This window comes from Artemia franciscana, chromosome 16, assembly GCF_032884065.1.
Source record: "Artemia franciscana chromosome 16, ASM3288406v1, whole genome shotgun sequence".
In the NCBI taxonomy this organism is placed as follows: domain Eukaryota; kingdom Metazoa; phylum Arthropoda; class Branchiopoda; order Anostraca; family Artemiidae; genus Artemia; species Artemia franciscana.
In genome coordinates, this window is record NC_088878.1 from 4,950,366 (window position 1) to 4,976,009 (window position 25,644).

Below are 25,644 nucleotides of genomic sequence, written 5' to 3' on the forward strand. Positions count from 1 at the left end.
TAGAATTCTGAGCCATATCAGTGTTTTTTTTCTTCTAAATTTAGGAAATTTAATTGCATATCTTTAAAACCTTATAATTTTATAACACACATATTTTTAAAGGTCATCAAAGGTCAGGGCCCTCTAGAGAGAGGAGTGGAGGTAGTTGCTTCAAAATACCTTCCGAGGATATACTTTAATTGGTAGAGTCATCCCTGAAAGTTTCATTTTCTTAACCTAAACCCTTTCTGAGATAGCAAGAAGTCAATTAACTAGAATTTTACCTTCCCAACTTAGGCCCTTTCCAAGGTAGAAAGAAATAACTAAACTAGAATTTTACCTTAATGCTTATTACACCTTAAAAATGAATCTATAATAAACAATGAATTTGAAAGTTTGATGTCAATGATTTGACCCATTTAGGGACCAAAAAACTGATGAGAAATTTATTATTTTCAAGGATATATCAAGCGCTTAAAACGAAATGTCAGAAATGTTAAAAGCCTTCTATTTTACTTGATCGAAAACAATGAATTTGGATTCAGTACGCAATGCAGGGTATATAAATTGGTAAAATTCTAGTTAATTGACTTCTTCGTATCTCAGAAAGGGTTTGGGTTAGGAAAATGAAACTTTCAGGGATGGGTCTACAGGCTAAAGTATGTTCTGGGAAGACATTTTAAAGTACTCACCTCCACTCCTCCCTCTAAAGGGCCCTTTTGCCTACATGACAGGTCTATACCTATTGAAATTTTGACAAAACAACATTTTACCTTAATTTTCAGTTACTACTTGCTTTTTCTCTGCCTTTAGTTCTGAAAATGCAATTCCTGTTATTCGAGTAGAATTTTGAACCCTATCAATGTTTGTTTTTTTAAATTTAGGAAATGTATTAGCATATCTTTAAAACCTTAGAAAATGGAATTGAGCAAAGTTATGAAGCTGAAAACAATTTTGTAAAAAAAAACTGATTTCAGGGAAGAAATAGGATAATGGTAACCCACCCTGGATTGCTAATAGACAGGAGTTAGTGGATAAGCCAATTTGTAGAAATATTTGGAAAATTTTTGTTTACCTGAAACAGTCAATCATTCCATAGAGAAAACTTAATTCTTCCTCTAGATTTATTAAATTTTAAAATGAATAACCAATATCTGGCAAGAAAAAAAAATGAATCCCAGATTTGAAAATTTAACCAAGAATAAATTACCCTTTTCATGGAGTCTTTTTAATTCCTTTAAAAACTGACAATTGAAATCATAATTCTTACAACTTAAAAGATTATTTATGCCTACAGCACTACAGTTACTTTTCTGTGCATCAAGTGGTATACCACTTGTGGTATGTAGTGGGACATGTCCCAGTACCATGGGTGGTCATTCAAACAAATCATAACAAAAAAACCTTGGATATCCCACTCTGAAATTTTCACCAGTTGTTTGAAACAATGTGAGCTTTGTATGGATAAAAGCACATAAAATTCTGTTTGGACAAAATGACCCAGTTGAGGGTTACTAGATTACTTTTGCTCATATTTGTCTGGTTAATAAAAATAACTATTTCTAGATGCTTTATTCAGAAAGAACTTTCAAATAGCCTTTATTTGGTATTTTACTTTTGTTTCTAGGTACAATAGAAGTTGAGATACAGCAGTTTAACCATTGGCTGGTTGGCATAAATCAGGCAGTTTGGGGCAATGTTCAATGACCCATATCTTGGACACCGGTCAAACAAAAAACCTAAAATTTTGGTTCTGGGAGTTTCTCATATGGGCTATCGCTATGCCAAATTTCATCAAAATCGAAGATGATAATGCAGGGTCACTGTGTTGAACAGACACAGAATGCCCCTTACTGATACTTTGTAAAACATAGTCATATATTTCAAAATAATGTTCAATCATCATACTAAATAAAAGGATTGTCTATATTTTTTCAAAACATTAATGTCATTATTCTCAAAAAACAAGCCTGTCTAATAGTTACCATGTAATAAGAGACAAAGTGCTGTGTAATATGTTTACATACATGTAAACATAGTCATATATTTCAAAATAATGTTCAATCATCATACTAAATAAAAGGATTGTCTATATTTTTCAAAACATTAATGTCATTATTCCCAAAAAACAAGCCTGTCTAATAGTTACCATGTAATAAAAGACAAAGTGCTGTGTTAAAAACTAATGATGGCAACACACAATATCTCAAAGTGATGACTGACAAAAAGCAAGACTGTGAATTGTCACCTTTTCTCTTCAGCCTAAGTCAACATCTAAGTCAGGGGAATTAAAATCAAATCTGAATTGCAGGAAAGCTTCTCCAGGATGTCAATTATGCCAACTATGTTTGCACATACCCCCTCCCCTCAAAGGAGTTTGTAAATGCAGTAGTTTAGCCCAAAGAGACAGGCAAAACTGTCATAATTTTCTGGACAAACTCTGGAAGAAAGCAGAACAATCTGGACTAAATATCTACATTCCAAAGTCTAAAACTATGTAAATAAGGAAATTCACCCATGGGAATCCAACTAAGAGATAAACGCACAAACATGACAAACTTCAAGTAATTAGGCAGTACAGTAGCTTCCCATTGTGACTAAAAAAAAAACAAAAAAACTATGCATCAGAATAGCCAAAGCCAAAGCAGTATTACAGATTTTAACCAATCTGAAAATCAACAGTATACTCACAGAACTTGAAGCCCCAACTGTTACTGAGCAAAATTTTTCTTTTCTCAGTTGATCAATAGAATGCATAAAGCTAATTGCAGAACAGGAGAAACCCTGTTTGAAAATAACTGTCTTTGCTAGATCATCTGGCAAGATCATGTCAGCAATGACAAGATCTGTACTTGCACATAACAAAAAAATTGTCTGTGGTGAGGCAATGAGGATGCCATTACCTTGGACATATTCTTTGTCTGCCAGATAAACAATGCTAATCCACTGGGAGGAGCATTTGAGAGGTAGTGCTATAGCATTGCCTATGGTAAAGGTCATATGGTTGCAATTTTTTATCCCAGATGTACTTCATATGGAAGGGATTGTTATATCAAATTCACAGGGGGCTCATTTGATTGAAAATTGAGTTCTAGTGCCACTAGTAAGAGTCAAAAGTGATTGGAGGGCAACTAGCCATCCTAACCATGCTGTTTTTCCCAAAATATATCAGATCTACCCTCCTGGTGCCCTTTTTTCAAAAACCCATCTAACAAACATTTTGAGATAATCATTTTGTTAAAACTACTTTGCACATCAGAAAAACAAAACTTTTGGGTTAAGACAGCTCCCCAGGGCCAGGGGGACCAGAATAACCCTAGTGCTCCTCCACAGAGAGGAGCATTTAAACAAGAAATGCCAGTTTTCAGGAAAACAAAATACAGTTATGCATAGAAAAAACACTGTATCAGATGCACAAACATATCTAATATTTCATAAAAATATTGTAGCTAATTCTTAGAAATGAAAATTATAGAAAATTTTATGTACAAAATTATTGCTCAATTAATGAAATAGAAACAATAGCATGGACAGCATCTTTGAAAGAGATGGAAATAAATTTTGTTTATAAATCTTCACATAAGGGTAAAATTATAATAACTGTGCCAGCCAGAAGCAACTTATAATCAAACCTTTACTTTATGCCAAGGAAATTTAAAGATGTAAAAAAAAAATCCAAAACAGTGACTAGTACTTCCACAGCTCACTTGCTAAACTGTTAAGGTAGGGGAAGACAATGGATTAATATAGATTGGCTAAAGCTAAAAATAAATCTTCTTTCTGTTCCTCACCCCCTCTTGCCAGCAAATTAAATTAAACTGATTACACATTTAATTTGCCTATTAACTAGGTGATGGAACAAATTTCAACCCTAGAGAGGTAGAATCTGAGAAGCAATATTAAAAAGAACTAGTCATGTTGATATTAAGGTTGACTTATTATAATGCATTTTTTAATAATAAGTAATACACCTCTGATTTGTAAAACAATATTTTACTTGTAATAAATAACATAAAGTAGTTTATTTCTATTCCCTTTTAGGCCTAATAGTATCATAGATTTTTTTTCTCCATTTTTGAAAACCATTTTCATAAGTTATACTGCATGTCTCTTCTTCAGCACACATTTTAACACTAACACAAACCATTTTCCTCACAAATAGGGAAGACTAAGAAATGATTATCCTATTCATATTAATACAAAGGATGCAAGACATTAGAGACCTGTCTCTAAAAGACAATATATTTATTGACCCCTACCCTGATACATGATAAGCAATTCTGTAGAAGCAGCATAAGGCAAAACAAGGGGAAGTAGGATGTGACCAAAAACCATCTTTAGAACTGGGCTCTAACATATTTATAGTCATTCCAAAAACATGGTTTGCAGTCCCCCCTAGGAAAAGTAAATACTAATTACTCAAAAACATTTAAATATAATTTATTGGGTCCTCTGCTGTATTGATCTACACTATGGGTCTACAGGCTAAAGTATATCCCAGGAAGGTTTTTAAAGTACCCACATCTACTCATTCCCCCTCTAGAGGGCCCTGAAATGTGCCTAAATGATGGGTCAATACCTATTGAAATTTTGACCAAAACACTTTTTTACCTAAATTTTCAGCTACCAGTTGCTTTTTCTCTGCCTTTAGTTCTGAAAATGCAATTTCTGTTATTTCAGTAGAATTCTGAGCCATATCAATATTTTTTTCAAAATTTAGGAAACGTATTAGCATATCTTTAAAACCTTATAAATGGGATTGAGCAATGTGAAGCTGAAAACAATTTTGTTGTACTTTATTCAAGCAGAAGATCTATTTTTCAAGGTTTCACTTTTATAACACATATATTTTTAAAGGTCATCAAAGGTTAGGACCCTCTAGAGGGAAAGAGAGTGGAGTTAGGTAGTTCAAAATACTTTCCTGGAACAAAATTTGGCCTGTAAACTCATCCTTATCCCTAGAGGGAAAGAGAGTGGAGTTAGGTAGTTCAAAATACTTTCCTGGGACAAAATTTGGCCTGTAAACTCATCCTTGAAAGTTTCATTTGGTAAAACTCTAGTTAATTGACTTCTTGCTATCTTGGAATGGGTTTAGGTTAGGAAAATGAAACTTTCAGGGATAGGTCTACAGGCTAAATTATGTCCTGGGAAGATATTTTAAAGTACCCACCTCAACTCCTTCTCCCTCTAAAGGGCCCTGAAATTTGCCTACATGACTGGTCTATACCAATTGAAATTTTGACAAAACAACATTTTACCTAAATTTTCAGTTACTAGTTGCTTTTTTTCTGCCTTTAGTTCTGAAAATGCAATTCTGTTATTTGAGTAGAATTCTGAGCCATATCAGTGTTTTTTATCAAAATTTAGGAAATTTAATTGCATATCTTTAAAACCTTATAAAAAGGAATTTAGCAAAGTCATGAAGCTGAAAATAATTTTGTTGTACTTCAATTAAGCAGAATATCTATTTTGCAGGGTTTCAATTGTAGGCTATAACACACATATTTTTTAAAGGTCATCAAAGGTCAGGGCCCTCTAGAGAGAGGAGTGGAGGTAGTTGCTTCAAAATACCTTCTGAGGATATACTTTAATTGGTAGATTCATCCCTGAAAGTTTCATTTTCTTAACCTAAACCCTTTCTGAGATAGCAAGAAATAACTAAACTAGAATTTTACCTTGATACTTATTACATCTTAAATATGAATCTATAATAAACAATGAATTTGAAAGTTTGATGTCAATGATTTGACCCACATAGGGACCAAAAACTGAAGAGAAATTTATTATTTTCAAGGATATATCAAGCGTTTAAAACAAAATGTTAAAAGCCTTCTATTTTACTTGATCGAAAACAATAAAGTTGGATTCAGTAAGCAATGCAGGGTATATATTTGCACATTAATGGGGTGGAGTCTGACCTCTGTTAATATAGGCTTATCATACACACCAAAGGCCTGCAGCTTTTGTTAGCCTAGTTTTCCATTAGAACAAGTGAACTATACAACTATAGAAGGTACAAAGAACTTTATACTTACCAATTTTATTGATTTTACTAGTGGGCTGAAATGTCAGCCCAAGTACAGAGAAAATGTCGGAGAGTTTGATGATGGTGATAGAGGGAATATCCGGCCAGCGTTGCAACGTTTTCTGTGTATGAATATGTTCCCTGAGTATCGTAAATGTCACACTTAAGCCCTGTCTTAATTGATGTATCGGCTTGCCTTTAGTTGGTAGATTAAATAAGGCATGGCTTCTCGACTTAAATATAAAGAATTGTCAATTCATTCATATCAGCAAAATGAATCCTTGTCAATTCTATTTTCTTTGAAGCCATCCAATCTTCTTTGTAAATAACGAGTGAGATTTTTTATTCACAGTGAACTAAATTTCAGCAACCATGCTAAGAAATCTGTGGCTAGTTAAGTATAACCTTTCCAATCGATCTCCAAAAGCCATAAGCCGTCCGTGTGATGGACTTTTCGGTTTTAAGCTCGAAGATATAATTTTTATATCCTCCCTACATTAAAAAAAAGCATACAAAAGTTTTGAAAGACGTGCCACCAAACTTATATCCAGGGGGTGGAAGCTTTTCTACCCTTGAAGACTAGCTAACCTAGTTCTCCAAACACATGTATAAAGAATAAATAGATATGATGCCATGCAGCCAATAATAACCGATGAGCTATGCGAGAAACGGACAATCAAGATAAACTAATAGTTTCCCCGATGCTGAATTTTGTTCAAAGGAGTTTTAACACGGGAATTAATAATGATGACATTATACGTTATGGTTCGGCCTCTTTTGATAGCATTGAAATTTTCAAAGTGAAGTAAGAATTTAGCAAATGAATGGGTCTTTAAGTGGTTTGGAACTAATGCAAAACTGAATAATCTGAAAACATTTTTGACACTTTCAGCAAATGTCATGCTAATACTACCTAAGTCCCCAATTTCGTAGTTTACCGCCCAACCGATGTACCCTATATTCAAGAAGTGGCTTACTCTCACCTTTCATCTAAAGGTAATACGTGTGAGCAACTTCTTTATGTCGTTTCGACTCAGTTGGCTGGTTACATTGAATACTTTCCTAAGTCTCTAGTGACGTTACTGTTGCAATAAACAAGTTACCTGCTGAAGTGAAAAATCGAGCAAGGTGTAAAAAGTTACTTGATAGCCTTTCTAGTCATGATTCAATTACTAGTGTTTAGGCAAATCGGGAAAAATTAGTGATTAAGCAGCATAAAACCGTCTCCAAATGTCTCTGTAATGTCCTACAGAACATATTGGAAAACGCTACAGCAAAAGTCACCGCTTGAAAGTACTTTGGCTTGCTGTCTATTTCGACACTTACTTTGATGTTTTTCATTTTAAAGAATGGCCAAGAGTCACAGAGACTGTAAGGTTCAGGAACTCTCGTGCTGTAAAGCAAAGTTTTGCTTATGCTCAATCGCTGGAGCTGTTACTAAGAGATGGTGTGAAAGTCAAAAAATTTTTGTCTACAAGTGACAATCATTACAATTATGGGTGGCATAAATAAAATGAAAAAAATCATTGAAATTACAATCTAAAATATCACAGCAATGGATTTATTGTTGCTACATCCGATTTTATTTATTGGAATTTTTTGAGTATATACAGATTAGAAAAGCTATAATAGTGAACACAAATGTTGCATAACTGTAAGAAATATATGATGGCAACAAATTTATTTTCCATAAAAGAAAAGAAAGAGGAAACATGGAAGGGATATACATTTAGATTATCTAAGAATAGAACAATCATCACAGGATAAAAGAAAAAAAAAGAATTAGACAAGAAGTAGAGTAAATTTTTTTTTTGAATAATATACCTATCTATAAAAAACCCTCTTTCAATGATGATTTTCGGCAATATTTAACAATACTTGTGCAGGACACCCCTAGTTTTTTGTTAAAATTCTCTAGAGTTCTTTTGTAGCATAGTTGAGTTTCTTATATAGTATTTTCATTAGCGTTTCTGTCTTGGAAATTTGCTCTAGCCTTCAAAACAGAACTTAGAGATACCCATCAAAAAACAACAAGTATTCCAGCTTTGAACATTTCTCCGTCTACCCGATTCTATCACCAACATGAAAGCACTGTATACACAAATACGATGCTATTTCAAAAAGAAAAAAATCAATCAAATTAAAATTATGCTTTCTTTTCAGCATAACGAAGACACAATTTTAAAAATTACGAGCATAAATGCACTCCTGTAAGTAATCAAACTGAAAGAATTGATTTGCCAATTAACTGCACTATAATTATATTTGAAGTAAGAGACTATTTATTTTATAATTATTAATCTATTAATTTAGCAGTATAGATTAAAGAGTGCAAAGATACTGCACTTGTTTTTCTAAGATATGAGGAAGATTGTTCTTTCAATTTATTCAATCTTTTTATCTAGGTCTCTTCTATAGAACCTAACTCTAAGAACGTGAAGTAGTAAGTATATGATAAGCTATAAGAAAACGATATAATAAAGTTCTACTTAAACAAGTTTTTCAATTATTATTAAAATAAAGGAAAAATAGATGTCCTGGATTCTTTATTTTTACTGTTTGTTGAATCCAAAAGCGGTTTCTTGGCTTAGGAAAGCCATACAGTGAACAAAAGGAGCATACAGGCCATACAAGGAGCAAAAGGAACATACAGGCCATATTAGGATCAAAAGGAACAAACAGGTCCTAAATGAGTAAAAGAACTTGGATGAGCAGTAAATTCTTTTAGCGAGGGGAGAGCAAAAAAGATAATTTTTACCAAAAATCTAAAGAGTTCTGTTTCTTTTAAAATTTGAGAAGGGGAGAGAAAGGAGCAAAAACAAGAATTTCACAGATAATTTAATGAATTTAAGATTGAAAACCCTTGATTTTTATTTGAATTTTACAATTACTTGATGCCTGTTATGTTGCAACGACTTTTTATGTAAAAATAAACGCCATTACACAAAAAGACGGCAACGGCAAACAGTTTTCCACAGAGTTCGTTATAAATTACTGCTCAGCTCTAAAATTCAACATAGAAAAGGAAAAGGACGTCAATCGATTGGACATAAAAGACAAGGAAAGAAGTGATAAAAAAGAAAAAAAGAACAGCTGTAAAACTTAAAACCGACCCTATATATAGAGGACAAAATTAAAATCTGCGTTTGTTTTAGCCATCCTTTGTTTTTAGTTCTACTAAGATGTCCTCACTAGAGGATCATTGGTTGATACTAAACAAGAATGGAGGACAATAAAATCGTCAAAAAGATCTCATTGTCTTTTGCTATGCAAGAACAAAGCATTGGGCAGCAAACAGATCTTTACTGAGTTAAGTAACTGGTAGATGAAACCGAGATGCCCTAGAAAAGTACATTATAATCTGTATTTAAGACAAGAAAAGGCTAAGGAATTCTGGCCAGGTTAAAAATCTTAGAAAAGATACAAAATGTCAAAAGGGGAGCTATAGAACAAGCAAATAGCTAGAAGAACTCATCATATTGGGAACGGAAACCGCATATTTAAAAATTGGTAAGAATTTTGCATCGTCAAGACATTTAACACAAACAAAACTTAACCTGTAATACCATAAATATTAATTAGCACATTTTCAAAATAGATTAAAAAAGCACCATTAAGTAACAGCATGACTTCATTTGATCTCCAAAAAAAAAAAAAAAAAATGTCGTTAATCATTCGCTTGGACGGTGAAAGACTAGAAATTTTTTTTAGCAAAGCAGGATCAAAAATTATCTCGATTCCACAGAGTTTATTAGGAATTACTTCTCAGCTCTAAAATTCAACCTAGAAAAGAAGCTCATTTTGGCCATCCTTCGTTTTTAATACTGCTAAGATGTCCTCGCTTTTATGCTTATGATGTGTTTTATTTTGTTGTTCTAAAAACATAGTTTTAACTGAAAAAATGCCTTACAAGCCATAGCCAGATAGATTAGTAACTACAGATACAATTTCAATCAACCACATGGAATGTCGACCCCGATAAAAATGGAAAGGATGCCTACTTGAAACCTTAGAAAATTATCCTGATTTCGAACAAGTTGGTAAACAACCCTAAAGCATCAAGTGATCCTTATAACAATCACACCATCAGACCAAGGGTATCAGAGAACCCTCTTGTAAAGGTTTCAAACTCTTATATACAAAAATGTGATTTTTTTTCCCGTAGAAAGATCACAAAAAAATGTTTATTACTTCATGTTAAATATGTTTGCTGCTCATACTACAACTGTTGCTACATTGCAAGCAGAGGGTATTAAGCTGAAGCTTTCAAGGAACGTTTAGACGGACGCTGAAATAAATCAAAACGAACATTGGTCATGAGTATTGTCAAAAGGTTGACAAATCAATATCTCAAAAACGACTCAGATTATTAAGATAGACTTTTCTGGGTAAGTTTTGGCAGATTTTGAACTCAAAAGAAGATGCTAAGTGTATACTGTTAAAATCGTTCGATATTTCAAACAACTTCTTATATTTGAAAAGTACAAGAGAAAACATTACAAGAGAAAAAAGGAAGATGGTGTAGTAAAGCTGACTAATTAAGTAGGAATTTGATTTTAGTAAAAATATTAAGACACAAAATACAAAATGCAACATTTTGAAATACCACTTTTTATTATGATATAAGCGCACATCCTTGTAAGTATAGGCTTGTAAAGGAAATTGAGAAATAACCGCTTCTTTGCTTATGTACGTATGTAATCTGAAATGACACGGTTGATCTATGATATAAAAGACACATTTTATGGGATCAAGCGATTTTTTCTATTTAAATTACCGGACTGACCTCTGTTGCGTTTAATTAGGAATACTTTGGACTTTTGTAAGTGTTTTGATGTTTTATGTTTTGTAACTGGAATTTTGTATTTGTTTTACACTGTGGGACGTTTAGTCCCAGTGCCGTATGTATAGCCATTTCCCTTATGCCGTTTGTGTTGAGTTAAATAAAGCAATTGTATTATACCAAACTTCTCTATGAAACATTATTTAAGCTTCTCGTTAATTCCCAGTAGGGACTCTTCAGATAATAGGTCAGGCTGTCCCTATGGAAACACTAGCCAAATTTTTATCACCTTAGGATCTTACTCACAACCCCTCCAAGGGCAAGGTTAACAACCGTTACAGTAACACAGAAAAATCTACCACAACTGGTGGCTTGCGGAAGAACTGGGTCGAAAAGACTAAATAAAGTTGTAGATAAAAACGTAAATGACTCTACCGGAAGGCAAATTGACTTCACAAACAACGCTACTTGACATTGAAAAAATTATTCCAGAATACGCGAGAATTTCAGTTGTGGATAAATTCATCGAAAAATTGAGAATTTCTTACGATTAAACAGAAATAATTGACGATTAAGTGATAATGCGTAGCAGTTAGATTAAGGGGAAGTGTGCTAAAATATTTTGAATCAATTAAAGAAAAGAAGCAAAAGACATTGAAACTGTAATTGAATCCTTTAAAAATTAAATTTAAGAAAACGAGTTTTTTTAACGGAAAGTAAGGAGCGACGTTAAGACTTAAAACGAACAGAAATTACTTCGTATATGATAGGGCTGCTTCCTCATCAACACCCCGGTCTTTGCACTAAAGTTTGACACTTTCTCTTAACTATACTTTTTAAAACAGTAAAAAGCTTTAGCGTAAAGAGCGGAACGTTGATGAGGAAGCATCTCCTTTCATATACGAAGTAAATTCTGTTCCTTTTAAGTCTTAACATCGCTCCTTAACGTCGCTCCTAAAGTCTTAACGGAGGCCTAGTTGCCCTCCGATTTTTGGTTACTTAAAAAGGCAACATGAACTTTTAATTTTTTTACGAATGTTTTTATTAGTAAATGATTTACGTAACTTATAAATTAGCTTACGTAGCAAACTTCTGTATTCTCATGTTTTTATTACGTATACAAAGGGGTTCACCCCCTCGTCAGAACCTCGCTCTTTACACTAAAGCTTAAGTTTTGTTCCAATTTCTTAAGAATGACCCCTGAATCACAAAAGCCGTAGAATAAATAGTTGAAATTACTAAAAATACTTTAGCTTTAAAAAGAGCGATGTATTATGAGGAGTTGAGCCCATCATATGCGTAATAATTTCTGTTCGTCTTAAATTTTAATGCTTCTCCTTACTTTCAGTTGAAAAAACTTTTTCATATTTATTTTTTCATTGTATATTTTTAAATAATGCTAGATAATCTTGCGCTCCCTTCATGAAAATTTTCTTCCCCCAGGACAAATTCCTCCAAGGAAAGTTCCCCCAACATATTCCCCGCTCTTCAACTCCTCCCGCCCAACCTAAAAATCACCCTGAAAACGTCTGTACACTTCCGAATAACCATTATTATATGTAAGCACTAGTCAAAGTTTGTAACTTATGGCCCCTCCCACGGGGACTTTGGGGGAGTAAGTCGTCCCCTAAGACATAGTTATAAGGTTTTTGACTACTTTGAATAAAATGGCAATCTCATAATCTTGATCTGGTGACTCTGGGAAAAAATCAGCATTAAAATGCAATTCTTTTGATGTAGCTATTGATATCAAACTTTCATTTTTTAGAGTTTTGCTTACTATTGAGCCGGGTCGCTCCTTACTACAGTTCGTTACCACGATCTGTTTGAAAGGTTCATAGATAAGAGTGTTTCTGAGAGGCTAAGAGCAGAGGTAGTTACTTTTACAACTCAACTAGTATTCAGGAGTATGGAGACAATATTTGTCGGCCTGTAAGCTTATAGTTAGGCAAAAGCGGAAGTGACGAAACAATACAAAAAGTATAAGTACAAACTTTTACACAAGGGATACCAAAAAAACTGCTAAGACTAATATTATCACGTTATCCTGAAAATTTCAAGCAGACTATAGGTTTGGCAGAAACGGAAGTGAAAATTGATGAAGTTATGACAAAAATTTCATCAGATGGCAATAAATAACACAGTAAACATATATTACTTTAACCATGGAAGAGGGCAAAAACGTCTCAAATTTGGGGAGACAGATCGTGAACTATAGAAAATATGGGTGTCCACCACCACGGACAGTATGATAATCAATAATGATAGGTAAAAGACATATAAAAGTAATTATACACTCCGTAGAGGTGAGAAGACTAACGGACAATATAGAAAAGATTTCGTTGGCATTATTGTAGCAAACCAAATCACCATGCGGCAATTTTTGGCATAGAGCCAGAACATAAGGAAGGGCCAGCATATAAAACGAGACACCAGTTCGGAAAACAGAGTGGTACAAATTTAAATAATGATTTACTAAAATGGTTAATGATAATGATTTAATAATGATTAATAATAATAACGATTTACCGATTTTACGCTGTTTTAAAATTGAGTGTTTCCAAAACATACCGTGTTTACTTGATACAGGTACTGTGTTATTTATTGACATCTGATGAAATTTTTGTCATAACTTCATATATACTTAATTTATAACTTAATGTCATAACTTAATTTATATTCTGCCATTAAGCTGGTATTCGGGGACAACTGCATCTTTAAAGCTAAAACATGCGTCAGGTGATCTTGGAATGGGGTGTATAAACGTTTTCTTCCTGCCTCTACCCTTTTAAGAATAATTTCTGGACTTAAACTTTTTTTTCTACTTACTAATTAAAATAGCGACAAAGACCACACTGCCTTTCCATATCAAACAAACACAAAGTAGAAACAACTGGGAAACTTTTTTTTCCAAAAAAAAAAGAAAAAACTTTTTTTCTCCTTCTGTCTTTTTTTTTTGGAAATGAATTCAGTGGATATTTCAGCCGTATGCCCAAGGTCCATCGGTCCATCTTCGGCACAACACGAGAAAGAAAATATATATATATATATATATATATATATATATATATATATATATATATATATATATATATATATATATATATATATATATATATATTTATATCATGAAAAGAGAAATCACCAATGCAACAGCACAAACACATAAAAAAAAGAGACAGAAGGAGAAAAGGAAGACTGTTTTCCTAAATTAGTGATTAATATAGACCAGCACTTGAATGAGGCCTTAACCCTACTCATCCATACAATCACATAGGCCAAACAGTATAGCCAAACACAATCAACCATAAAGAATAATCCATGGACAGGCAGTCATGTCGTCAATAAGTATAAGTCGTCATTTACCAAACAATAGAAAAAATAATAGAGACAAATAATTCAGAGGCAACAACCCAACACAAGGGCTCATCAGGAGAATACACTGGCCTATAGGGTTTCGCCACTTTAAATTCTCTACCCAGCCAAGTGTTGTGGCTACCACAGAATATCCATGGCATCCCCGTGTCAGGTATCACCCCCAAAATACATGCCTATAAAAAAAAAAAAACAGCAAATGTAAAACAACCAAGTAACACCAAAACAAGCTTATCCTGTTAATATATCCCTCTTTTTAGAAACAATAGGTAAACTAAATATGATAAAATTTATATGTAATATATAATATATATAATATATGCATATTTCCACTGTCTATATTATTATATATATATATATAATATAATATAATATATATATATATATATATATATATATATATATATATATATATATATATATATATATATATATATATATATATATATATATATATATATATGTATTTTCTTTCTCGTGTTGTGCTGAAGACGGCCCTTGGACATAGGGTTGGAATATCCACTGAATTGAATTCCACTGTCTTGAAAAAAAAACTTCCTATTGTTTCTACTTTGTGTTTGTTTAATGATTACCAATTGCTAGGTAACAATGTTAAGTCATAGTTTTTGGAATTATGACAGAAACAGAATTGTTAATTAAAAAAAAAAATAAATTATTAACAATTTGTGGAAACATACCAAATAGGTGGTAATTTTAAAACCAAAATCGTGAAATGATCTCGAAAATTTCAGAGATTTTTTGTAGGGCCAGAAAAAAGTTAAGGCAGGAAAAAAAATGCTAAATGTAAGAAACATTAGTAGTCCTGAACCCTCTATTAGTGTCATAAGTATAGAATCTAGTGATTCTGCTTTGCTGTTATCTAGTTTTGAATATCGCTCTAAAAATTACCTAAGAATTTTATTCAATTGTGATTTGATTAGTTAGAAAATGCACCTAACGCTATTAGCTAACAGTTGTATTAAGCAGCGGAAACATAATTGTAGGGGAAATCCTATGCTAACTCTTTATTTGGATGGCGGGAAAAGCCTACATTGTCAGGACATTTTAGTGTTATTCAGAATTTTTGTTTGTGGTATTGTTTGTGTCCTTAGAGTTTTATCCCCTTTAATAAAAATTCGTGCTCTTGGAACTGTCTAGTAAGGATTTGTACTATAATGCTTTTTTCCTCTCTCGATCGTTAGCCTGTAGTATTAACAAAGGGTTTTATTATGACAGTGGAAACAAAATTGTTTGTCAACAGTTTCCACGTAATAATGAAGGGGAAATTTAATACCCACAGTCTGGAAATGATCTTGAATATTTCAGACATTGTTTATAAGGTCAAGAAGACCTCAATTGAAGAAAAAATCATATAATAAAAATAAATGCTAACTGTAAGAAATATTAGCAGTCTTGAATCGCTCTATCAGTCTTGCAAGCGTAGAAACTAATATTACTATATTACTTCGTTAGATGGCGTTTGAACCTGGCGCTTTAGGCACTTTTCCATTGTCCAAACAAAAACTATTTGCTAACAATTTTCCCAGCAATAATTTTTCCACCTCCCAAACAAAACTATTCACTACATTGTTAGAGTTTCTCTAACAAATTGAATTATTGTTGGGGAAATTGCGGGAGGATTTTAATGCGCAATATTCCAAACCAGGCAATGCAGCACAGTAGGATGGCTAGTTTTCATGCTTTTAATTTTATTAGAAAATTCTGGACTGCCAATGTTTCCTGACGAGACTTCTGGAAAAATTGGAGGTAAAGCTTGAAGACAAATTTTTCTCTTCAGTTATTCTTATTTGAAAAACGTATTAATGATTTTTTTTTCTGCCTTAGGGACCTCTTAGACCCACATAGGGCATATAATCCCTAAGAATTTCAAGTCTCATCTCCAAGCTTGTGTTTTGTAATATCCGACTCAATTGCTACATTATTATGTTAGCAAATTATTAGCTAACAAAGTTTGTTAAGAAACATCTCTGTTTCTGGTGTACTAACAAAAACTGTTAGCTAACAATTTGAAAGTGAAGAAGTGCCTTTGATTTGTTAGAGAAATTATCCAACAATATTAGCGAATAGTTCTTTTGGGCAGCAGAAACATAATTGTTGAGAGAATTATTTGCAAACAGTTTTTGTGGACAGCGAAACAAAGTCTATAATGTCAAGACTTCTTAGTATTACTCAGAGCTTTTGTTCAGAGTGTGGTCTGTGTGAAATACCAAACTGTAACATTAAACCAATAGTAATGAAAGTTCGTCTCATTATTTATTTGGGTTTGCATTATTTGGGTCTGCTATCACTAGACCTATTTAGTCTTTTCTTCTTTTAGCTAAATTTGTGGTATTAGAAAGTCAAAGCAGGGACTAGTTTCATGTGTGCATTGAGTTAGAATCTTTTTCAGTCTTAAAAGGTTTCTTTTGTCTCTAGAAAATGAAAGCATTTTTTTTTAATTTTTAAACGGAATTAAATCAACTTACTTTGAAGTTATACATAAAAGAAACACTAATAAGCAAGGAAACTCAGTTCTTCATTGAGAAAAACCACGCCATCTAGTTTTGTCCAATAAAACCGTAAAAATGGCTGTAATGATTAAAATGAAAATTTGGTTCCCTCTTTTTTTACTTTTAAATTTGTATATTCCAAAGAAATTTTTTTTTTCAAGAATGGCAATATTTGGGAATTTTTAATCATGGATAAATTAGTACACTGAAAAATTAATCTAATATCTGCTTGCTAATTTAGCGCTAACCTTTTCATAATCAATAAAGACTGTCAAAAACTAAAGGTACCAGCCTTGTTCAAGATAATTTCTGGCTAACATTACTACTAATAGCTCATCGCAGCACCAAGCCGCCTGAGACCAACGCAGCAACGCACGCTCCTCCTCCATACCAATCCATGCAAAGGCTCCCTTTTTACACCCTTCTAGGAAGTCCCCTATTTTTCAAAAATCTTTTTTTATGACATTAACCCACCTCAACCGCGAACATCCTTCTCTCCATTTAGCCCTAGATGGTGGCCGAATCCAAGTAAGTTCAGCACTTCAATCAAAAGGGAAATTTTAATCAATTGAAATTAAGTTTGTTTTGAATTTCTCTATTTCTTCTGTGTAATGCTACACTGTGGTTATAGTCGGTTTTAGTTTTTATTACAGTCTTGTTAAAGTGCATGCTCTATTTCGAGTCATTCTCTTTGACGTTATCATATAAGTAAGGGGTTAATTTAGATTTTGTCTATTCTAACCAATCATATAGGTGGGCACAACAAGAAAGAGATCTTTGTTAAAATGTCAATAAAAACAAATTCTGAAATTCATAGTGGACTATTTAGTATTTTTGTTTGTATTCTAGGATGGTGTTGCTTTGTTAGAAGGTATGCTAGAAGGTTTGTTAGAAGGTATGGTATACAATCTAGTATGCCAAAGAAGCAGGTTGATTTCTAAGAAATGTGATTTTCATAGTGGGCAATTTATTAATTTTGTTTGTTGTATTCTAGGATGGTGTGGCTTTGTTCGAAGCTCTTGCGGCTAGTGGGCTACGTTCCATCCGGTATGCCAAAGAAGCAGGTGGATTTCGTTCTATAATTGCTAATGACCTGTCTAGAGCTGCTGTTGAAAGTATGAAAACAAATATTGAACATAATGAAGTTAGCCATCTTATTTCTACATCTGAAAATGATGCAACGTAAGCTCTCTCTCTCTTTCTTTCTCTCTCTTTTGCTGTCTCTCTCTCTCTTCTTCAGGTCGCTTGGACTTTTCTTTGTTTTCCTGTGTCATTCTTTTACTCATTCGAAGTTACTGAAACTTCCAAAATTAAAGGAGTCTCTCCTTTTCCCTTTTTTCTCTCTGTCTCTTCTTGAGGTCGTGTGTACTTTTCTTTATCTCTGTCTGTAATTCTCTGTTATCTCTCTTGATTTCCTGACAATTCCGAGATTTATTGTTGTTCTAGTGCAAAATTGAGAAGTAATGCACAGATAAAAAAAAAAGGTTCAAAGCACGAAAACGTTAAATAACAAACTCAAAATAATAAGTACGACAAAATTACATAACAAATAAATGAGTAAAATGTTATACTTTTCATTACAGTAAATTGTATTGTTTGTTTTTATTGTATATTGCTTTTATTTGTATTTTTTTTGTACAGTAAACTGTATTTACTGTATGTTTTACTAAGGCTGTCCAGTTTCTAAGAAACATTGGTTTTTGAAAAAAAAAAAAAAGCAAAAAACAACAACAAAGCACAAAATCACTGCTTTAGAATCAAATTGAAGCTGAAAAGAGAAGAAAACAGAAGGTTCACTTTTGCCAAAGAGTAAAATAGGTATATTTGTGTAAATCTTAAATACTAACTTTTGTCCTGCACCTGAACCCAGTCTTAGTCGTTTTATCATACAGAAAAAGATGTGTTAAGAAAAAGAAACCCCGTCGTTTTTTATTAATTTTTTTTTTTATTAGATCCAAGAGGAACAGAAAAAGCTGTTTTATATTAAAATGAAGTTAAAGTACTAGGCAGATAATAGACAGACTAAAATAGGAAGACTAGACTAGGCAAGACGAAACAATGAATAAGATATACTGGACAAGATAAATGCGAATCAATGAAAAGCTGCGGTGACAATTAATTGTTATCAAATTATAACCCTAAAAAGATTCTGTAAATTTACATGACTTTTGTTTGTATATTCTGTACGGACCAAGAGCGTAAATGAATTGGGCATGTAAATATCTCTACTTTGGGTTCACCGAAGGGTTGAATACCCTCTCTAAAGTACAATAATTTCGTAAAAGAAAGGAGATAAATAGTGATACTTAGGTATACGAGGCATATGTACCTAAGTGTCACCATATATATATATATATATATATATATATATATATATATATATATATATATATATATATATATATATATATATATATATATATATATATATTATATATATATATATATATATATATATATATATATATATATATATATATATATACATATATTATATATATTAGCTGTTGGGGTGGCGGGAAGCGCCAGCCCAACAGCAATCTATCTATATATATAAAAATAAATTGTTTGTCTGTTGACTGATGTCATGTTTGTGTGTCGACTGACGTCATATTTGTCGACTGACGTTATTATAAGGATTGAGCTGTATGTCGTCATGAAGTTGTTTGTCGACTGACGTCATGTTTGCCGACTGACGAAATTACAGACCGGGACACAAATGACGACTGGGACTCTCAAAGAGAAATTACAGGCAATGGGACAGCGAAGAATGTTGTATATTCGCAAGTTTTACAAACATATATATATCTATCTATATTTACAGGTGAGACACAGGGACACAACTACAACGGCGCGTAACTAATATGCCACGAAAAAAGCTAAAAAAATACCTAAAAAGGAAAATACTTGAAAAAAAGAAAATAAATAAAAAGGTTAAAAAACTAAAAAGAAAAAACACCAGGACACAAATGACGACCAGGACGCAGGGAATATAAATGACGACTGGGACGCAGGGACACAACTACAACGGGATGCCGGGGGGCACAGGGGGATATATAAATGACGACGGGGACACAGGAAATATTCGATTAGCAATCACCATCAACAAAGCTAAAGGGCAATTATTAGAATAATGAGGTATAGATCTGAATACGGATTGTTTTTCCCATGGACAATTATATATTGGATGTTCAAGAGTCGGTAAACCCGACAATCTATTTATACAGGGACACAACTACAATGGCGCGTAACTTATATGGCGTGTAATGACTTCCACGCGCAGGGGGGCTTGGGGGGCGCGAAGCACCCCCACCAACTAGGTGTTGAGGTGGCGCGAAGTGCCACCCCAACAGCTATCTATCTATCTATATATATTTATATATATAAATAAGTTATATATATAAAAATAAGTTGTCTGTGGGTCTGTCGAGTGACGTCATGTCATTATGTCGTCATGTTGTCATGAAGTTAGTTGTCGTCATGTTTGTTATGACGATGACGTCATTAAAGGTATTTAAGAAAATCGTTCAAAAACAAATTTTTAATTGTAAGAAGATCGTGAACGGAAAAATATTTAATTGTAAAATGACCGAAGAACCTACAATGGCAACAGCCGAGGAAGCTGCTCAAAAAACAAATTTTTAATTGTAAGAAGATCGTGGAGGGGAAAATGTTTAATTGTAAAATGACTGAAGAACCTACAATGGCAACAGCCGAGGAAGCTGCTCAAAGAGTCTATGCCAAAAAACTTGAGTCTGATAGAGAAAGTAAGAAAAGAAAGCGTGCCGAGGAATCACAAGAACAGCAAGAAAACAGGCTTGCGGCAGATAGAGAAAGTAAGAACAGAAAGTGTGCCGAGGAATCACAATATATATCAATATATATAAAAATAAGTTGTCTGTCGGTGGATCAGGTGACGTCATGTTTCTGTGTCGACTGACGTCATGAAGTTAGTTGTCGTCATTTTTGCTATGACGGTGACGTCATTAAAGTTGTCGTCATTTTTGCTATGATGGTGACGTCATTAAAGATATTTAAGACATATATGTTCACGTAGAAATCTATTAATGTTTAAGTTTACAATGACTGATGAACTTACCATGGCAAAAGCCGATGAAGATGCTCAAAGAGTCTATGCCAAAAAAATTGCTGCTGGTAGAGAAAGTCAGAAAAGAAAGCGTGCCGAGGAACTACCAGAGCAACGCGAAAGCAGACTTGCTGCTAAAAGAGAAAGTGAAAAAAGAAGGCGTGTCGAGGAATCACAAGAACAGCAAGAAATCAGGCTTGCTGCTGATAGAGAAAGTAAGAAAAGAAAGCGTGCCGAGCAATCACAAGAACAGCAAGAAATCAGGCTTGCTGCTGATAGAGAAAGTAAGAAAAGAAAGCGTGCCGAGGAATCAGAGTAACCTGAAAGTTATCGCCTGGCATTCAGGTACAGCCCAGTCGATGATTATAGCTTGAGTAGATGTGTTCAAATCGGGACAATGTCTAAAATTTGTCCCTATTGCAAGGCCTTGAAATTCAATGGTGAAACAATGGGAATGTGTTGCGCCTCAGGAAAAGTTAAACTTCCTCTATTGGCTGCACCACCAGAGCCATTGAAGACTTTTCTTACTGGAACTACGTCTGAATCTAAGCGTTTTTTGTCAAAAATCAGAAAATACAACTCATGTTTCCAAATGACGTCGTTTGGAGCCCAAACCGAAAATCCAGATCAATTTATGTCTACTTTCAAAGTAAAAGGGCAAATTTATCATAGAGCAGGGTCCCTTCTACCATTCTCAGGCGAGAATCATAAATTTTACAATTGTTCTTCATCAGGGATAGAAATTCTGAATTGAATGCACGTTGCGAAATTTCTGCCAAAGTTGAAAGGACAATCGTTTCCCAATTGCAACATCTTTTCCACGAAAATAATAATTTAGTGCGTCTGTTCAAAACAGCCATCGATTTGATGCCTACTGATACGCATAAAATTGTTATTTCCGCTGACAAAACGCCTCCTGGCCAACATGTTCGTAGATACAATGCTCCAACTATCGACGAAGTGGCAATCGTTATGGTCGGTGATCAGTTTTTACCTCGAGATATTATTCTTCATAAGTGAAACGCTCAGTTGTTAAGAATTGCTGAAACTCATCGATGCTACGATGCCCTACAATATCCTATCATTTTTTGGGATGGAGCCGACGGCTATCACTTTAATATTAAATTGATGAATCCAGCCACTAACAAAGAAATGAATAAGAAATGCAGTGCAATGCATTATTATTCTTATAGACTAATGATTCGGCAGGATGAAGAAAATCATGTTTTAAAATGCCTTGAATTGTTTCACCAATTTGTCGTTGATATGTATGCTAAAATTGAATCAGAACGTTTGCTATATATCCGCCTGAATCAGACCAAGCTCCGCTCTGAACAATATTTGCGAGATGCAGTTATAAATGACGGTAATACCACAAACGTTGGAAGATTAACAATTTTACCTTCGTCATATGCTGGCAGTCCCCGTCATATGCATGAATAGTCTCAAGATGCTATTGCGTATGTTCGTCTCTATGGTCGTCCAGATTTATTTATTACATTTACATGTAACAATCTTGGGACGAGATACTGCAGCTTTTACTTCAAGGCCAATCGGCGGTTCATAGGCATGACATTACGGCCCGTGTCTTCTGGCAAAAGTTGAAATAACTGATAAACTACATAGTAAAACTTGAAGTGTTTGGGTCTGTGCGATGCTGGATGTACTCAGTGGAATGGCAAAAACGAGGTTTGCCACACGCACATATACTAATCTGGCTACCTAAAAAAATTACTTCGAACGAAATTGATGATGTGATTTCCGCTGAAATACTTGATAAAAATATCGATAAGGGGTTACATGATATTATTGTAAAAAATATGATACATGGACCTTGCGGTGCACTGAACGAAAATTCACCATGCATGGCCAAAGGAAGGTGCACAAAGCAATATCCTCGACTTGTAGTATCAAAGACAATTACTGGCAATGATGGTTACCCACAATATAGAAGAAGATCTACTGAAGATGGCGGTAAAACAGCAATAATAAAGAAGCGTAACAGTACCACCATCGAAGTAGATAACCAGTGGGTTGTTCCATATTCCCCATTATTATCAAAAACATTTAATGCACACATAAACGTTGAATACTGTAACTCCGTAAAGGCAATCAAATACATATGTAAATACGTCAGCAAAGGCAGTGACATGGCAGTTTTTGGCTTGCAGTCCGAAATCAAAGATTTCGACGAAATCGTACAATATCAGGCTGGAAGATACATAAGCAGTAATGAAGCTGTTTGGCGAATTCTTTTATTTCCGATACATGAACGTAGTCCAGCTGTTGTTCACTTAGGGTACATTTACAGAATGGTCAACGTGTTTATTTCACGGAAACCAACGTGCAACAAAGAGCCCTGAATCCACCGGATACAACATTAACAGCTTTTTTTTCGCTTTGCAAAAATGATTCTTTTGCAAAAAAACTGCTGTATACTGAAGTGCCTTCGTATTGCAAGTGGAATACTAAAAATAAAATATTTGAACGTCGAAAACAGAGTTAGTCAGTCGACGGCCAACCTACCATCTTCAAAGATACCACGATAGGAAGACTCTACACCGTTCACCCCAATCAACATGAATGCTTCTTTCTACGCCTGCTTTTGGTGAATGTACCCGGTCCGACATCCTTTGAGTATTTGAGAACTGTTAACGGTACTATACATGACACTTACCGTAGTGCATGCCAAGCTCTGAATTTATTGGAGAATGACCAACACTGGGATAACTGCATCAATGACGCGTGCGAGACGTCAACCCCAAGTCAAATTCGTGCATTGTTTGGCATCATTTTAACAACGTGCTCTCCATCAGCTCCTACAGAGTTATGGGAAAAATTTAAGTCAAAAATGTCCGAAGATATACTCCATCGAAAACAGTTAGAGACGTCAGATATGACTTTTGATTTTACATCAGAAATTTATAACTACAATTTAGTTATTATGGAAGATTTGTGCGTACGTATGGCAAACAAACCTCTTCAGGATTTGGGAATGCCTTCACCAAACCGTATCGCTGCTGTTTCGACATGTGTAGAATTGGATCGTGAACAAAGTTACAGTACGAGTGATCTATTCTCGTATGTACAAAATAACATTTCCAAGTTAACGTCGGAACAAAAAGACATTTATGATACGATAATGCATTGTGTCGATAACAACGTTGGAGAAATTTTCTTTTTGGATGCGCCAGGAGGTACTGGTAAAACGTTTGTGATAAAACTGATTCTGGCATCAATTCGATCAAAAAATGATATAGCGTTGGCAATTGCGTCGTCCGGAACAGCCGCAACATTGCTGCCTGGTGAAAGAACTGCTCATTCCGCTTTGAAATTGCCTCTGAACTTGCATTCTACAGAAACTCCCACGTGCAATATTTCCAAATCATCTGGGATGGGTAAAGTATTGCAGCAATGCAAACTTATTATTTGGGATGAGTGCACAATGGCACACAAAAAATCGCTCGAGGCTCTGGATCAATGCTTGAAAGATTTGAGAGGCAAGTCGAAACCCTTTTGGCAGAACATTAATATTGCTTGCGGGAGATTTTAGGCAAACATTACCTATAATACCTAGATCAACTCCTGCAGACGAAATGAATGCTTGCCTGAAAAATTCTAATTTATGGGCACACGTAAAAATATTAAAATTAACTACAAATATGCGTGTCCGATTGCAAAACGATGACTCTGGTCAAACATTTTCAGATCAATTGCTGGCAATTGGAAACGGAAAGCTCCCAGTAGACTCAATTTCAGGACGTATACAACTACCTGCTGATTTCTGTAATTTAGTGACGTCCAAAAATGAATTGATTGAAAAAGTATTTCCGAATATTCTAAAAAATTATAAAAATAATAAATGGCTAAGTGAAAGAGCGATTCTCGCACCCAAAAATATAGACGTCCACGAAATCAACAATATTGTTTTGACCAAGATTCGAGACCAGGCAGTCCTTTACAAGTCAGTCGACACAGTTTTGGAACCAAATGAAGCGGTTAATTATCCATCTGAATTTTTAAATTCCATAGATCTTTCAGGGTTTCCACCACACGTGCTACAACTAAAAATAGGCGTACCAATAATACTTTTAAGAAATATCAACCCACCAAAGCTTTGCAATGGCACGCGACTTACCGTAAAAAAAACAATGGAAAACCTAATAGAGGCCACAATCTTGACAGGGCCTTTTGAGGGTGAGGCTGTTCTTATTCCTCGCATTCCCATGATTCCAACGGATCTGCCTTTTCAATTTAAAAGATTGCAATTCCCAATTCGATTAGCATTTGCAATCACCATTAACAAAGCTCAAGGTCAATCATTAGAAAAATGTGGTATAGATCTTAATACTGATTGTTTTTCCCATGGACAATTGTACGTTGCATGTTCGAGGGTCGGTAAACCTGACAATCTATTTATATGTAGCGACAATTTGACAGCGAAGAATGTTGTATATTCGCAAGTTTTACTCAGTTAATTTGTATGTTACATTTGGAAATGTTATTTCGTACATACGATAATAGATTCTTCGTACTGTAACTTTGTTCTCGATCCAATTCTACACATGTCGAAACAGCAGCGATACGGTTAGGTGAAGGCATTCCCAAATCCTGAAGAGGTTTGTTTGCCATACGTACGCACAAATCTTCTATAATAACTAATGTGTAGTTATAAATTTCTGATATAAAATCAAAATTCATATGCGACGTCTCTAACTGTTTTCGATGGAGTATACCTTCGGACATTTTGACTTATATTTTTCCCATAACTCTGTAGGAGCTGATGGAGAGCAAGTTGTTAAAATGATGCCAAACAATGCACGAATTTGACTTGGGGTTGACGTTTCGCACACGTCATTGATGCAGTTATCCCAGTGTTGGTAAT

General features: G+C 34.2%; 2 long non-coding RNA genes across 2 annotated transcripts in view; one reads left to right on the plus strand and one right to left on the minus strand.

Annotated features, from left to right (window-relative positions):
* The window catches only part of LOC136036940 (uncharacterized), a 9,804-nt gene extending 3,730 nt beyond the window's left edge, over positions 1 to 6,074 (minus strand). Inside the window, exon 1 of the long non-coding RNA XR_010619827.1 lies at positions 6,015 to 6,074. This is a non-coding gene — a long non-coding RNA (uncharacterized LOC136036940). The remainder of the gene's footprint in view (positions 1 to 6,014) is intronic.
* The window catches only part of LOC136036941 (uncharacterized), a 92,763-nt gene that overhangs the window by 10,001 nt on the left and 57,118 nt on the right, over positions 1 to 25,644 (plus strand). Inside the window, exon 3 of the long non-coding RNA XR_010619829.1 lies at positions 17,667 to 17,854. This is a non-coding gene — a long non-coding RNA (uncharacterized LOC136036941). The remainder of the gene's footprint in view (positions 1 to 17,666; positions 17,855 to 25,644) is intronic.